This window comes from Bacillus rossius, chromosome 6 (assembly GCF_032445375.1).
Source record: "Bacillus rossius redtenbacheri isolate Brsri chromosome 6, Brsri_v3, whole genome shotgun sequence".
In the NCBI taxonomy this organism is placed as follows: domain Eukaryota; kingdom Metazoa; phylum Arthropoda; class Insecta; order Phasmatodea; family Bacillidae; genus Bacillus; species Bacillus rossius.
In genome coordinates this window covers 56,784,534-56,800,112 of record NC_086334.1, presented here as the reverse complement: position 1 = coordinate 56,800,112, position 15,579 = coordinate 56,784,534, and the positions used below count along the sequence as shown (strand labels likewise).

At 36.7% G+C, this 15,579-nt stretch overlaps 1 protein-coding gene across 1 annotated transcript in view; it reads left to right on the top strand.

Annotated features, from left to right (window-relative positions):
• The window catches only part of LOC134533448 (uncharacterized), a 47,979-nt gene that overhangs the window by 22,725 nt on the left and 9,675 nt on the right, over positions 1 to 15,579 (top strand). The gene's annotated exons all lie outside the window — the stretch shown is intronic.

The window sequence follows — 15,579 nt, the reverse complement described above, 5'->3', positions numbered from 1 at the left end:
TGACCTTTTATGACTTAAATAAAATAAAAATTTTAAAAAAACATAAATCAATGACGAAATTTATTTCCGAAAAACTACTTTTTCATAAAACTATTTTTATTCCCATAGTTCGTACGAAAAAAAATTAAATTGGAAATTTATTATGACACGAATGGCTAAAACGACTGTTTACACGATGTTTCATAGCGATACCTACCTACTAAAACACAGAATCGTCACAAATGTAATGTTTGATTTTGTTATTGTGTCGTTTTATAAAGCACTTTTGCTTTGGAAGACTTAATCCAGACATTTATAAATAAAAATTAATCAAGTTAGGAGGGTAATTAAACATTTAATAATGAGACATGCAAAATTCGCGGTTTCGATGGCCTTCAGGATAGACTGCACATACCCCTGTACACTCGGACAAATAACGCAAGTTCATTGGCTGCCGACTTGTAAGTCGTCTCAGCTGGTTTGTCTGTGATTCTATCCTTCCTTGGTTGAGGGTTTATAACTGGTTGAGATTCGTCCAGATGAACAGTAAGCCAATAGCAAAATTATCTAAGAGGTATATGTGTTTGAATTCTAGCCTATCACCGAATGAATCCGCGAATTTTGCAGGCCTCTAGTCATTAGGAATTACACAGTGTTATATTATATATAGGCTACATCAACGATAGTCCGCCCACTTGGTCTAGTGACTAACGTCACTGGCTGATGGGCAAGAGGTCTGGGTTCGGTTCCCGGCCGGGGATGGACTTGGCGGTGTAAACATCTTTAACTCTCGGTAAACGGCATTCGGTAGAAGAAATTCAGTGAATGGAACGGAAGTCGCGTGGAACGGATCTGTGTTAGAAGGCAGGAACCCAAGTTCGTAGAGACAGAGGGAAACGTGGTGGACATTACAAAATTCAAGATGGTGATCTCAAAAAGGTGGCACCCAATATGGGGGATACGTCGTCGGAAACGAAGAAAGTGACTGTGACGTCGGAATCCAATATGATGGGCTCCAGCAGACGAAAACAAGACGGTAGTTGTGACATCAGAATCCTAGATGATGACCTACAGCAGTCGAAATCCAATTGGTTGACATGACACACGGTCACACTCTTTCGGTAAATAGGCCAACTCTGTCTCCTTTTGCAGAACCACTAACGAGCGCCACAATGGCTGATATAATCTTCACCCCGCTCGCGCAACAGGCAAACATTGCCTCCTCGAATAAGCGGGGTGAGGAACTGCTGCAAACTGAAGGGTTCTCGAGCTAACGAGCCAGTACTTATGGCTTAAATATTACCTTAGGGGTAGGGGTGGTGTGGGGAGGGAGGTTAAGTTTTATAAATGCTTTGGAAAAAAGTTGTGGGGGTTAGTCGGCCAGCAGCCACCACAGGGGAAGGGATGCCCTCACTGGGTTAGAACCGAGGACTCCATGGCGCAATTACATTTTTTGTATTAAAATTTTATTATTAATTTTTTTTATTATTTATTAAAACAATTCCCGTCAAAATTGAATGTAAATTACGGAATTTCAATATGACGTTCGTAACGAAAAGTGCAACGTTTATAAAATCAAAGATGACGGAAAGGTTTTATTTCAATTTTATTATTTCAATTTTTCATAAATTAAAAAAAAATCACTATAAAATCGGATAAGAAAACCAGTTTTTCCAGATTTTCAATATTTCATAATGCAATCCTAGGGAGTAAAAAATTTGATTTAAAAATGACGGAAAACAAAATAGTGGAATTAAACATGGCTGAAAACAAAATGGCGGATCATAATGGCCGCCGGGATCAATGTCAAGGTCAAAGGTCAAGGTCACCCAAGATGGTCTCCGTGACGTCAGAGGTCGGTCGGTCATTGACCACCTCCTCGCAACTCACTTTGGACCCTGCGCCAGTATGCCCATTTATATACTACTTATATATATATATATATATATATACATATTACTTTGGTTACTTGAAGAGGAAATGCGGCTAAGAATTTTTATATTAAATATTATTATTCAAGAGTATTTGTCCCCTATTTTCCTCTCTTTTGTCAACTCTCTACATATAATATCTATGTACAGTTTTTTTTTCTATAGTACATTTGATCCTTTTCTTTCCAAAACAAATAATACTTCAATTAGAAAAGGTTTCAAAATATGAAGAAGTAAATGTACGAACTCAAACGGAGTGTTACGAGTTCATGTCAAACTGTGGGCTTCTGTTTTATTTTCTAACAGCTTCTGTGAAGCTACATTTTTTTCTTTTATATTTCAGAGAAGAAAAAAAAATTTCTGTCTCTAGAAATCTTTTAAAGCTGCTTTGACGTGAACGCGACAACCGTCTACGTTTCTTATAAGTTTTTTTTTCTTTAACCTTTTTACCAACACTTCGAAAGACCTTTACAAAGACTTTAATGGAGAAAGTTTTCAATGTAGGCCTACTCGAAATTTAGATTCGGCATTCGTTGTAAAAAAATAAAGTTCTTGAAAGAACGTTTAAATGTAACAAGTTAAAATTTAGTTGCTTGTTTTTCAGTTATTTGAATTCAAATTATCACTTGTATGTTAACTATATTATTTAAGGGTGTATGTTCGGTCAGAGGTCATTATTTTATATTATTACTTTCCACTCGGTTAAATTTGCCGACTTTTTGAGGGGCTGAACTTTTAAGATATGAAAAAATGTATACATCGCATACTTTTCGCATGATTAGCTGGTAAAGTTGATTCTTTTTTTTTTAACGTTTTTGTTCAATATGGATAAGAAGAATGAAATGGAATATAAAACTTGAACTTTTTAGGTTTAATTCAATTTTACTGGCAGCTATGTGATACAGTTTGATTTCTTTCGAAAAAATTATTAATTTTTATTTGGTCTTTTATAACTATCAAAATGTTTGATTATAAAAGGCTTAGTATAATTAATGACATTTTTTTCTGAAATAATTTTAAACCATATCATGCAGTGTCCACCAGCATTGTCTTTAAATCCATAATATTCAGTTATTTATTACATTTGGTTTTCCTTATCCATGCTGCACAAAAATGTTAAAATTCAACTTTACCTGCTAATTGTGCAAAATTATTCATTATATATATATTTTTTTTTATATTTTTTTTTTTCAATTTGTTGAAGTTCGGCCACTCAAAAAGTCTGCAAGTTTAACTGTGTTAAACGTGAATACAAAAAAAAACTTGGAACGGGACACGTTCCTTAAACATATTGATCAAAAATGATTATCTGCGAAATACTGTAGCTTCTTCTCAATCCTACGATTCGAACAAATATTTTAAGCATGGCTTAGTTATTTTCAGGTGAATCTCCGACGTTCTTCAATGCAACAACTTTATTTTTATTGGTCCTCTCAATGTGGAACAAGCTTATTTCTTCAATCAGAGTGAGCGACAAAAGAAATGTTTAAGACGTAATCAAACTACATCGAATGCAAACCATAGAATAAGAAAAAAAAAATTTCGACGAAAAGTCATAAATTGTGACTATCATTCCGCGGTTAATTGCCAGCACGTTGTCCTGCAAACTTATTCACTTTTATACGTCTTGCATCATCGAACTATCACAAATGTGGCAAGCGCTGTAAGATCTCAATACCACTGCAATAACTGCTATATTATATACTGCGAATCCAACGTGCCCAAGTGAAAGACGTAGATGGCATCTGTCAGAAGTGGCAACCAAAAAGTTGTTTACCTTCGCACGGATATGAATAGGACTGTCCCTCTTGTAAAGTGTGGTTTGAGAAGTTTACTAGGAGAGAAATCCACTAGTATCTAGAACGGTATAGACCAGCAACTAGTTATAATAAATGCAGCGTAAATTATTTATTTTCGGATAAGCAGTAGAGTTTTTAGCTGAGCTGACTTTGCATGGTTAGGCTCACTCCCCAGAAATAAATAAAACGCAAAACTCAATTCCTTTCAACAATTTTTCTAAAGTTATTAGTAGAATTTTCCTTTCATTTCACCGTTTTTCACAGTTTAAAACTAATAAACATGACCCCCAAAAATTACTTACTATTTTGTGTGTACATAGTATTATGCTTACACGAATGATTTTTAAATTTTATTTCCGGTTTTGTTAAAAACCATTCTCTTGACTTTAAATGATTGTTTCTATATTTTGATGAATATTTAAAACCGGCACACCCCCTGTTACTTTTATTGGCCAGTTGTACGTGCTGATTAATTTTTACACAAAAATGTTATTTGGAAATGGCTTTAAATAGTGTCAAACCATTTTTATTGATCTTACAATGAACTAATCAAAGAAATAAATATACATAGTAATAAGTAATACGTTTGCTTTAGTTGCAACCAAAATTATTCTTAGTATCTGTAACTCTGTACTGTTTATTCAATTGGATTTAAGTCTTTACATCGAGCTACGATGCTGTCTAGTCAAATAATTGAACACGCCACAAAAAGAATGATGAGCCTCCAGCAACCCAGACAAACAGAAAGAGAAAAACGTTTCCATTTCCTGTACATCTGAAGAACACGAGAACCCACCGGGTTGTGTTTACACACTTTCATCTTCTCTGCTTCTGAACACTACGGTTGGCTGTTAAGTCGACTTTCCCAAAAACAATAGCAAACGCTCAAGGAAGTAAACGGACGGTGATGCTAGACAAGTTCTGTGGCAGAGCTAGTGCCAGTTTTCTTTGGAGCACCAGCTTTACCGGTTTAAACTTCGGTAAAGCCACGGTTGACAAGAGCATTGCAATAAAACCATCAAGGTGAGTTTCGTAACACCAGTAACAAAACTTACCTGTGCTTTAAAACAGGAGCCACACAGAAAATGATTAATTAGGTTTAAAAAGATTATATCTATTTGATTATAAATCAACTTATCTCATGACCATTTTGTGAAAAGTTATACTTACCCGTAATCAAAAACAGATACCACACTAATCGTATATTGTTTTTAATTTTAATTTTATTTTATAATGTTTGGAGTCATTATATTTATAGGGTTCGCTATAATAGGGTTACTTGTATCTATGTGAGTAATTTACGCATTGAATATTATAAATATTGTTGTCATATAGTTGTGCAAATTTAAAAGAATGGCGTCATTCATACATTAGATATATCCTTATCTGACACAATTTGGTATGGACAAGAAGTGCTAACTTTAATATTACTATTACACAAGAGCCTTGTGTTGCACCTTTATCTTCACTTCTTTGCCATCTAAAGTTACGGTCACCAGTAGTATACGAATGTATGTCCTGCGGCTGGCTTCTGGCTGTGGAGCCTGTGGAGCCGACCGCCATCTTGGATTGTGATGTCACAGCGGCCATCTTGGTTGACCTTGACCTTTGACCTTTGACCTTGACCCCGGCGGCCATTTTGGATCCGCCATCTTGGATCCGCCATTTTGGATCCGCCATCTTGGATGCAGCGTAACGGGACACGCCGTAACGGGACACGCCGTAACGGGACATGGCGTAACGGTAGAAGTAGGTCACGGTCGACATCTTTAAAATCCGCCATCTTTAAATCGAGCGCCCCACTCATTATGAAGAAATTTTCGTCTCTGTCGCCATATTGATTTTTTCTGTTCCACTGGAGGCCGCCATCTTGGATACCGTCGACTCTGTTTCTGTCGTTTGTTCCTAGATAGCCCCAGCGTCACTCTTGAATTTTTTTCTGTTCCACTGGAGGCCGCCATCTTGGATACCGTTGACTTTGTTTCTGTTGTTTGCTCCTAGATAGCGCCAGCGGCGCACTTGATTTTTTTTTTCTGTTCCACTGGAGGCCGACATCTTGGATACCGTCGACTTTGTTTATGTTGTTTGTTCCTAGATAGCGCCAGCATCGCTCTGTCTCAACACATAAGGTCGATGTTCCATTACCTACCAGAGCTAGTATGGTCCTTATCGACATATCAAATTTATTTTTTTATGCAAAATACATTGGAAGCGCTGTGATTCGAACCAGCGCAGCTCTGATCTCTAGGTTGGAAAACATATGCCTTTAACCGCTCGGCTATCGAGACATTTACCAGACTGAGAATAAAATAAGGTATATAAAAAAATAACATGCATATCGAGACTTGATTTTTTTTTTAAATTTTAAGTAATAATAGCACTACATGTTCGAGACAGATCCGCCATCTTGTAATAAGTCGTAACTGTTGCAATTATCGTTACGCCCGCAATCATTAAAATCCGCAATTTTTATGTTAGAAAATCGGGTAAAATTTTAAAAATCATTAAAAAAATTATTTAATCGAATAAATAATAAAAATTTAAAAACCACTGTTGCAGTTATCGTTACGGCCGCCATCTTGGATTATATAAATTTTGCATATTTCGTTACACCCGCCATCTTGGTTGAGTACTATGTCATCGTTACACTTTATGTTGCGGCCGTCATATTGGATCCTATTAATGTTGCAATTACCGTTATGGTCGACATTTTTAAATTTAGTCGTCATCTTGGAAATACATAATTTTTATGTTAGAAAATCGGGAAAAATCCCAATATTCGTCAAAAAATTAACTTATTAGAATTCTGATTGATTATATCGATTCCCGTCCTTGGTTCGAAACCGTTAAGAGCATACAACCGATCCTTCCTACACGGAAGCTACCTAGACTGATCTACCACCACCAGTACCAAGGTATACATCGTCAGCTGGTATGACATCATGTCCGCCATCTTGTCTTAGTCCGCTGGAGACCGTCATCTTGTTTTCATCTGCTAGAGTGTGCCGATACCATTTAGTATAATTTTATGTTCACCATACCTTTAACCTCGACTGTAGGCATTGATCTTTGTCATTGACCTTGTACTTTGACCTTAACCTTGACCTTGAACTTTGACCTTGAACTTTGACCTTGACCTTGAAATTTGACCTTGACCTTGACATTCGACCTTGACCTTGAACTTTGACCTTGACCTTGAACTTTGACCTTGACCTTGAACTTTGACCTTGACCTTGAAATTTGACCTTGACCTTGACATTCGACCCTAACCTTGAAAATTATCCTTGACCTTGATCTTTGACTTTGAACTTGACGACCATCATGGATCCGACAGTTTATGTTTAGTACATGCTACCAGGAGTACCTACCACCTGCTAGTAGTCATTGCCATCATCTCTTTTTTGTCTGATGGAGGACACAATCTTGTGTGTACTCGTCTTACCATTCTAACCCGCTGCAGTGCGGTAATCATTTATTATTACCGAGGTGCCCCCGACATCTTGAAATTCGGTCGCCATTTTGAAATCATGTAATTATTTAGCTAGAAAAGCGGGAAAAAATTCCAATAGTCACCGAAAAAATAAATTATTAATTTACAAATTGATTAGATCAGTTCCTGTCCACGGTTCGATTCTTCAACAGTGACAGTTGTAACTAAATATTAAATAAATTTTAGATTCTGTTTTCCATTACCTTTCGCGGAGTTTATTAATCATTCTCTCTACGAAAAGCAGCTCAAGACAATATACCTGACGAACGAATTAAATACATCGTCGCAATGCTTTACATGAAAGCCTAGTTTTTTGATATTTAGATTATCCTTTAAAATGTTCATGTACAAAGTCATCCATACATATAGCCCAAGTGTCTCAGGACCATGAGATCGAGTCATGAACAGTAAGTCATATAGTCCATGAACACAGTACACACAGGAAAACGGAATGTACACACAGTACACACAGTACACACAGGAAAACGGATTTTACACACAGTACACACAGGACAATGGAATGTACACACAGGAAAACGTAATGTACACACAGGAAAACGGAATTTACACACATGAAAACGAAAAGTACACACAGGAAAACGAAATGTACACACAGGAAACGGAACGTACACACAGTACACACAGGAAACGTGACGTACACACAGGAAAACGGAACGTACACACAGTACACACAGGAAAACGGAACGTACACACAGTACACACAGGAAACGGGATGTACACACAGGAAAACGAAATGTACACACAGGAAAACTAAATGTACAAACAGGAAAACGAAATGTACAAACAGGAAAACGAAATGTACACACAGGAAAACGAAATGTACAAACAGGAAAACGAAATGTACACACAGGAAAACGAAATGTACACACAGGAAAACGAAATGTACAAACAGGAAAACGAAATGTACAAACAGGAAAACGAAATGTACAAACAGGAAAACGAAATGTACAAACAGGAAAACGAAATGTACACACAGGAAAACGGAATGTACACACAGGAAATCGGAACGTACACACAGTACACACAGGAAACTGAATGACCACACATACAGTAGCGGAAACACAGGCTTATTTGGAAATCAGGATACAAGAAATAAATCATACTTTTTTAAAATATAAATAATTCATTTTAATTTCCATTAGTACATACATGACAGTTAATCAAATGATTATTGTATGTAGCCAACGTTCCGAAGTTCTTTAAGTATGGTCGATACTTCCACGATATGCGAGTAGTTCCCTCTAGGAACAGATGCCACCATCAGTCTAAGCCGGTCATCCAATATGTTTGGATCTTTCCATTATGTGGAATCAATCTCTTCTGCCACCATCTTCATTGCTTGTTTATTATAAATATTATGATCTCTGGTGTCTTCCGTTTTAACACCAACCTCAGGGTTACTTTCATCATCTAGCCAGCGATCATCACAAGCTTGATCAGATTTATTATAACACGACGTTTCCATCGCTTCGGTCTCAGGACACCAACACATTCTTCGATCTTGTCAGCTTTAGGTTCTGCATCACAGTCTATGTCTTTGTAAACAGCCTCAGAGTCACTGTAGCAATCACCGTAGAAGACAACGTCTCCACCCAGATTACTGCAAGAACTCGATATCGTTGATGTCGAAGGGTCTTCATCGCCTGTATGCTTCCTTTTCAGGAGTCCACAATTTATACAAAGTATGGAGGATCTGCTAAAGATAGACTTGAATGTATTCTCACTTTTCACGGTGTTGATACATTCATTAGTTTCAGTGTTCCCGATACCATCAACATCATTCAATATTTGTTTCTCGTCACGATCGGCGTGCTACGGCTTCCATCTTTTCTATATTAATAATATTATTTGTCTTATAATCTCCGCGTCCGTGTCACTATCACAGATGTAAATCATCATCATAGCTGTCATCAATATTATCATGAGCTGCATCAATATCACTCATTTTATGATATCGTTTCCACATTTCAGTTGTCAGTGATTAACCACAATATATGATTTTGTGAGCTCCATTCTCATTTTCTTTAAAAGCCTAAGTGTGCAGTTTTATTATTTAATCTGTCATCCCATCATCACAAACTCAATTAAATCATCTTAGTATATAGAAGAAAAAATCATCAAAGTTCCTTTCATTTAATCATAGGAACCGCATCATCCTTTCCACCTATAGTGTAGTTTCTTGAGCCCAAGAGTCTTTCATTATATATACCATGCAGTGTTCTTCAAGAGATGTGGTGTACTAACAGTTCTACATACAAATCCATCCTATCAATAATTTGTTTACACATAAAAAAACCTTCACGCTATTTTTTTCGTGTTTTACTTAATTATCTCTTCGACTAAAATAATTACCACACATAGAAATTTCTACAAAGGACACTTTGTCCAAGACATTTTAACCATCATCTGTCTGAAAACAACCATGTCCCATCTATATCACAAAGTAAACGAGGGTTAGTGGAGATAGGTCAAACAAGTGCTAGTCTCTCATAGGGTAAGAACCATTTGTTCGATACCTATCTCAGTCAATGTAGCATCTATGTATTTTTCTTACCTCATGTAGAAAAATATCTTACAATGCATACGAATTTAAACTTATTCATGTACGACCAGGCAAAGAATTTAAATTCAAGCACGTCAACCGCAAAATAAAAATTCTCAAGGATAGAGACAGAGACTACACGATCGAGACACGCCTACCGTCACCCGCAAATGAACATTGACCCCTCGCGCGGGAGTTGCAAGCTAGCAGAATGCTGCGACAGTCATATGTTTGCTCGAGACATGCATACATCACGTCGCTAGCCTTCCAACCCATTTCACGTAAAACTCCAGTGAAATCGTAATCCGGCATACGTAAAGTACTTGCTGGAACCACTTCAAAGTATACATCACTGAACCAGAGCAGAAAATTAGCTTACACATGTATAACTTGCTACCATCAAAAAAAAATTTGTAGCACATATACGAGAGGAGTCGAACCCTACATACCATACTGTGAAAGTCGATACTCCGATAATTATAAGCGGCAAAATATTTTAAATCAAGACCCCGGCCAGTATATATTATTTTTTTCATGTTTTAAAAATTCATGTTAGTAATCAGCAACGAAGGAGTGAGTAACTTGGACGAAGAACCGTTTACCAAGTATCCGGAATCTTACTGATACAACCCATCCAGTGCACCAGCTTACTCCGAAGTGTGCGCAATTGATTAACATTATTCAATTTTTTAATATCACGTCCGTAGTGTACACCAATATATGACAGGTTACGATTTAAGACCATAAATTTCCCACAAGTCTGTTAGTTTTATTTCGGGGAGTAATAAATTATTTCTCAGAAAAAATAAATCAAGTTCCTATCAGATTTTCTCTAATGTTACGGTATTACCTCTACCTGCACATTACCAAAACATCTCCCATAAAAAATCTTAAGAATGCAGATGGCATACTCAGACAAAAATAATTTTAACAAAAAAAAAACAGTCTTCAGCATTATTGATAAAAAAATAATACACACAAACAAGACAAAACGCGCATTACAAATTCGACCTAAATTTCGTGTCAAATTTAGTTTATTACATTAAGATAAACGATGTAGGTTAGGGAAAAATATATAAAAAATTCTTTAATTCTATAATTTATTTAAAATTGTACATTTATACACAATAAAATCTGACATGGTATATATATCGTATACATTTCTCAGTTCATGCGACATTCATTTTTATTAAAATAAATTATTATAGTTCGTTTTTAGAGTGACAAAATAAAAATAATTCATACAGATCTCGATACATCAGTTCAGGAGTGTAACACATTAGAGGGCCAGAAATTATGCTAGAAACCCGTCTTTACAAAATTTATAATGTTTTTTCAAGTAAAATTTTCGTGTAACCTGTATTCCGCACTTCTCACACAGAAATTTTACACGTTCAAGATTACTTCTGCAGCCATGCTTTTCATGGATGCGTGTACTTCGTAGTCGTTCAAATCGTTTACCACAGTAGCAGCACTGATACAGATATTCATCGCAATTACCATCGCTTTCCCGCTGTACAACCTGCAAATGAACTTTGCTTTTACAATGCCTAATCAAATTACTTTTGTTTTTTGAAATGTACACCACACGGGTCACACGGAAATGTCACACGATCAGCGTTTCTTCTACAGACATGATTTTCATGTCTTCTTGCATGTTGACGGTATTTAAAACTTTTGTCACAGTACGTAAACAGATGTCTTGTCGTTAGACCTTGAGTCACCGACGGCTCGGAAAGTATCTTACTTTCAATGTGCACTGCTGTTGTAGGCGACGAAGTCCCGTATGTTGCATGAGCTGGAGATTTCCCAGTCGACATTGACAGATCATCTGTACTGGATGCCAAAGAATCTGATGTATACACGACTGATGCACAGGGGCGTAGCCAGGGGGGGGTTTTAGGGGTTCAAACCCCCCCCTTAGCAGCAAATTTTAATTAAATTTCTTATTCATCACTCAAACAAATTTCATATTAACAATTAATAAAAATTTACCATTACAATATTTAAATTTAAGTACCGAAAACAGCTAAATACCACTATTTTACACCTTAAAAACCAAATTTTCCCGGGGGGGGGGGACCCCCGGACCCACCCGCTTTAACACGGGGGGGGGGGGGAGTTGCAGGCTTCTTAACACCCCCCATACACAAATCCTGGCTACGCCACTGCTGATGCAGAAGCTGGGAATTGCTCACAAAATGTTGTATTTACCAAATGCGATGTAGTTGCAGGTATCGGAGTCTCCTCTGCGTTCGATAATGCACACATTGAAGTCTCTTGGAGTGAAGAGACAGTGGATACAGCCATCATCGGGATCTCTGGAGATGGTAGCCTCGTTACCATCGGAATCTCTGGAGCTGTCCTCATAGTTGTCACCGAGATCTGCTTCGTCATCATCGCCTCCGTCGTCAGGGACCCCGGTGAAGACGCGAGACCCTCCGTCAAGATCTCTGCAGTCGTTGACCCCGCCACCATTGGGATTTGTACCGATGTCGACGTTTCTACCATTGACTTCGGATACACATCAATATTCATATACAAGACTTATATGCAGACGAGCCAATCCATCAGATCTGCACTGCACCACTACAAGAGGTGGACTGAGGGACCTGCTGTCTAAGACTCGCTTAAATAACCATGTTCGCTTGTATAATACGCAAGTCAATACATCATCCATTGTTATTACTTAAAAAAATTAGGAATTTCAAGGAATGAGAATTTAAATTATATATACAAACAACTAATCACACATCCTACATACACGGTTAATTTAGACTTAATAGAGGAGCAAGAGTCTGTGATCAATGGAACTCTCACAACCCAAACAAAATTTAAAGTAGGTACCCAAATTTAAATATTATTATGTAGAGCTACACATAACATCCAACTGACTCCAAATGACTACAGCACATGACTTAAATAATTTATACGATACCAGGCTAGGTCCAAAGTCAATTTTTTTGTACCTCTCATCTACAGTTCAGAGGACCTTCAGTGTTGATATAGCTACAGCCAAGACATGTCCAGTACCATACATCTTCAAAGCCTTCAAAGTCGATCCTTGTTAAGCCTTACGACAAAAGTCTCCGAAACAAGAGTCCTACTCTACAAGTTTACTAGACATTTTAAGCTTGTCATAGCACACATCGATAAAAATCTTCGTAAATAACCCAAAATATTATCAGACCACTAGCATTCGGTTTAAGAACATACAGTAGGTCACCATCATATTCGTCAACACATGATCATTCTACATTAAGCTCCTCACTTACTTATATCAGCCTACTCGACTACACTCAGCACACATAAACTAAAAGAAGTCAAATAACATCCTATTATTTATTTACATTCGAATATTTAACAGCATGCCGACTGCTAATTAAATAAGCCTGACAGTGAACATGTTAGCAAAGTTTACTTTTATATAGGACCAGGAATCCATTGAACCTTCAGAACCTAGCTACACATACACAGTGCTGGATGCAAGGAATTCTACACTCATTAGCCATCACTAACACTCATATTACATCATAAGCACTTGAGTCAACACTCATTTTCCATCATTAACATGCACACAAATGCAAATTAACCATCATCGACACTCAATTCAACACTCACATTCCATAATCTAATCTCAATTCGGCACTCATTTTCCATTTTCGACACTCAATTCAACACTCACTTTCCATCAACGACACTTAATTCAACACTCACTTCCCATCATCGGCACTCATTTTCCATCATCGACACGCAATTCAACACTCATTTTCCATAGTCGACACTCAATTCAACACTCAGTTTCCATATTCGACACTCAATTCGACACTCATTTTCCTTAATCGACACTCAATTCAACACTCATTTTCCATAATCGACACTCAATTCGACACTCAATTTCCATCATCGTCACTCAATTCGACACTCAATTTCCATCATCGACACCCAATTCAACACTCAATTTCCATCTTCGACTCTCAATTAGACACTCAATTTCCATCATCGACCCCCAATTCGACACTCAATTTCCATCATCAACACTCAATTCAACACTCATTTTCCATCATCGATACTTAATTCTACATACTCTTTCCTTCTTCGACACTCATTTTCCATCATCTACATACAGAAAAATGGAAACTTTCCTTCATCCACACACACACAGATACATATATAAATATATTCATACTCAACTCAATTCTTTAAAGTAGCATACACATGAACTTTATTAGGGCATGAATAACGACTCATTTTAATAACAATTTTTAAAATTATATTTATATCAAAAATACAAAAGTATAAAATTTCATCAGTCAATACACATTACTAACTTATTATATATACCCGAAAATTCTAAGTTCATCAAGAATAGTCCACGTTTCTTTGATAACTGATACAATTTCGTCATCTTGCGAAACAAGTAAAAGTCGCAACCTGTTCGTTAACACGTTCGGGTCTTTCCACGATATATAATCAATTTCACTTGATGCCACCATCTTCTTCGAATGTTTGCTGAACATATTCTGAAAATCGTTGTAATAATGATTATGATAATTTGTATCATCATCATCATCGATGCTGTCCACATCTTTATCAAACACACTGACATCTTCATCTTGCATATTCCAGTATTTCGAATTTTTTGACATTGGAGTACCATCATTGGCAACAAGCTTACTTGCTAATTTTCCAAAAAAATATTCCAAAGTCTGTAGAAGTCTACTATACGACGCCTTGTCACTTTTTCTGGAGATGCTACTTTCATTATCTTCAACCTTACTTATATCTCCATCACCATTTAAGCTATATCTTTTCTCAAGACCTGGAGAGATTTTAACACAATCGCTTTTAAGACTAGGTCGATCAATTTCATTGTAAGACATACTGTCCCCGAGCATATCGTCTCCATCTTCGTACTTTATCTCCTGCGCGAGCTTGGCTTTACAAGTTTTATAGTGTCTTTTTAAATTCTCTCTTCGTGTCATCCGCCTACCACACTTGTCACAACTTAGTATTTGACGGAATGGACTTTTATCACAATCGTTCTATTCATGTCTACGAGCATTATAGCTTTTATCAAAGTATTTGCTACAGTATGTACAATGTCCTTCAGATCGAGATCGATATTTGAGTATCGTACCTTCACTAGACTGTATGTACTCCATAATGTTTGAATAGCCACTAAAAGTATTATTTAGGTACTTCGTATTTTTATGTATGAACATTCATCAATTATTTACGAAAAAAGATTTTTTTTTCTCATTTTGAAAACAAAAAATCATGTTTCACGTAGTTTTACTACCCACCTTCATATTTCCTCATATGTTATGTTGTAAAAGCAACCAAAGTTGGTTGTAGGTTACGGAATGCTCACTCACGATCTCTTGAAAAAGGTGTGCCTCCCTAGATCTCAAGAGGAAGAACATTGACCTTATTTAAAAATTAGTGAATAATATCATGGCCTAGCAAGAATCACAAGATAATCTATTCACATATTAGCAACCATCATGTATCAGTTGTCTGTATAAACAGTCAATGATTTGTGTGGGATGCAGGATGCTCCCTAACGATCGCAACAGTAGGATGGCTTCGCTAGAACTCAAGGGGAAGGGAAATCTTCGTGTGTGATAGCGTTTCTCAGTTGCTTCATGACGTAGTAATTGTCTGATTAATGAACTTTTGTTTTTGCCTGATTTCCACCTGTTAAAATTATTTTTTAAGTGTTGATTTGATAATATGACTTCGGAAATTTATACGAAACTCTGAATAAAATTACCTGTCTTAGACACCAAGGACAATGCAGTTTGTCCTTTATGT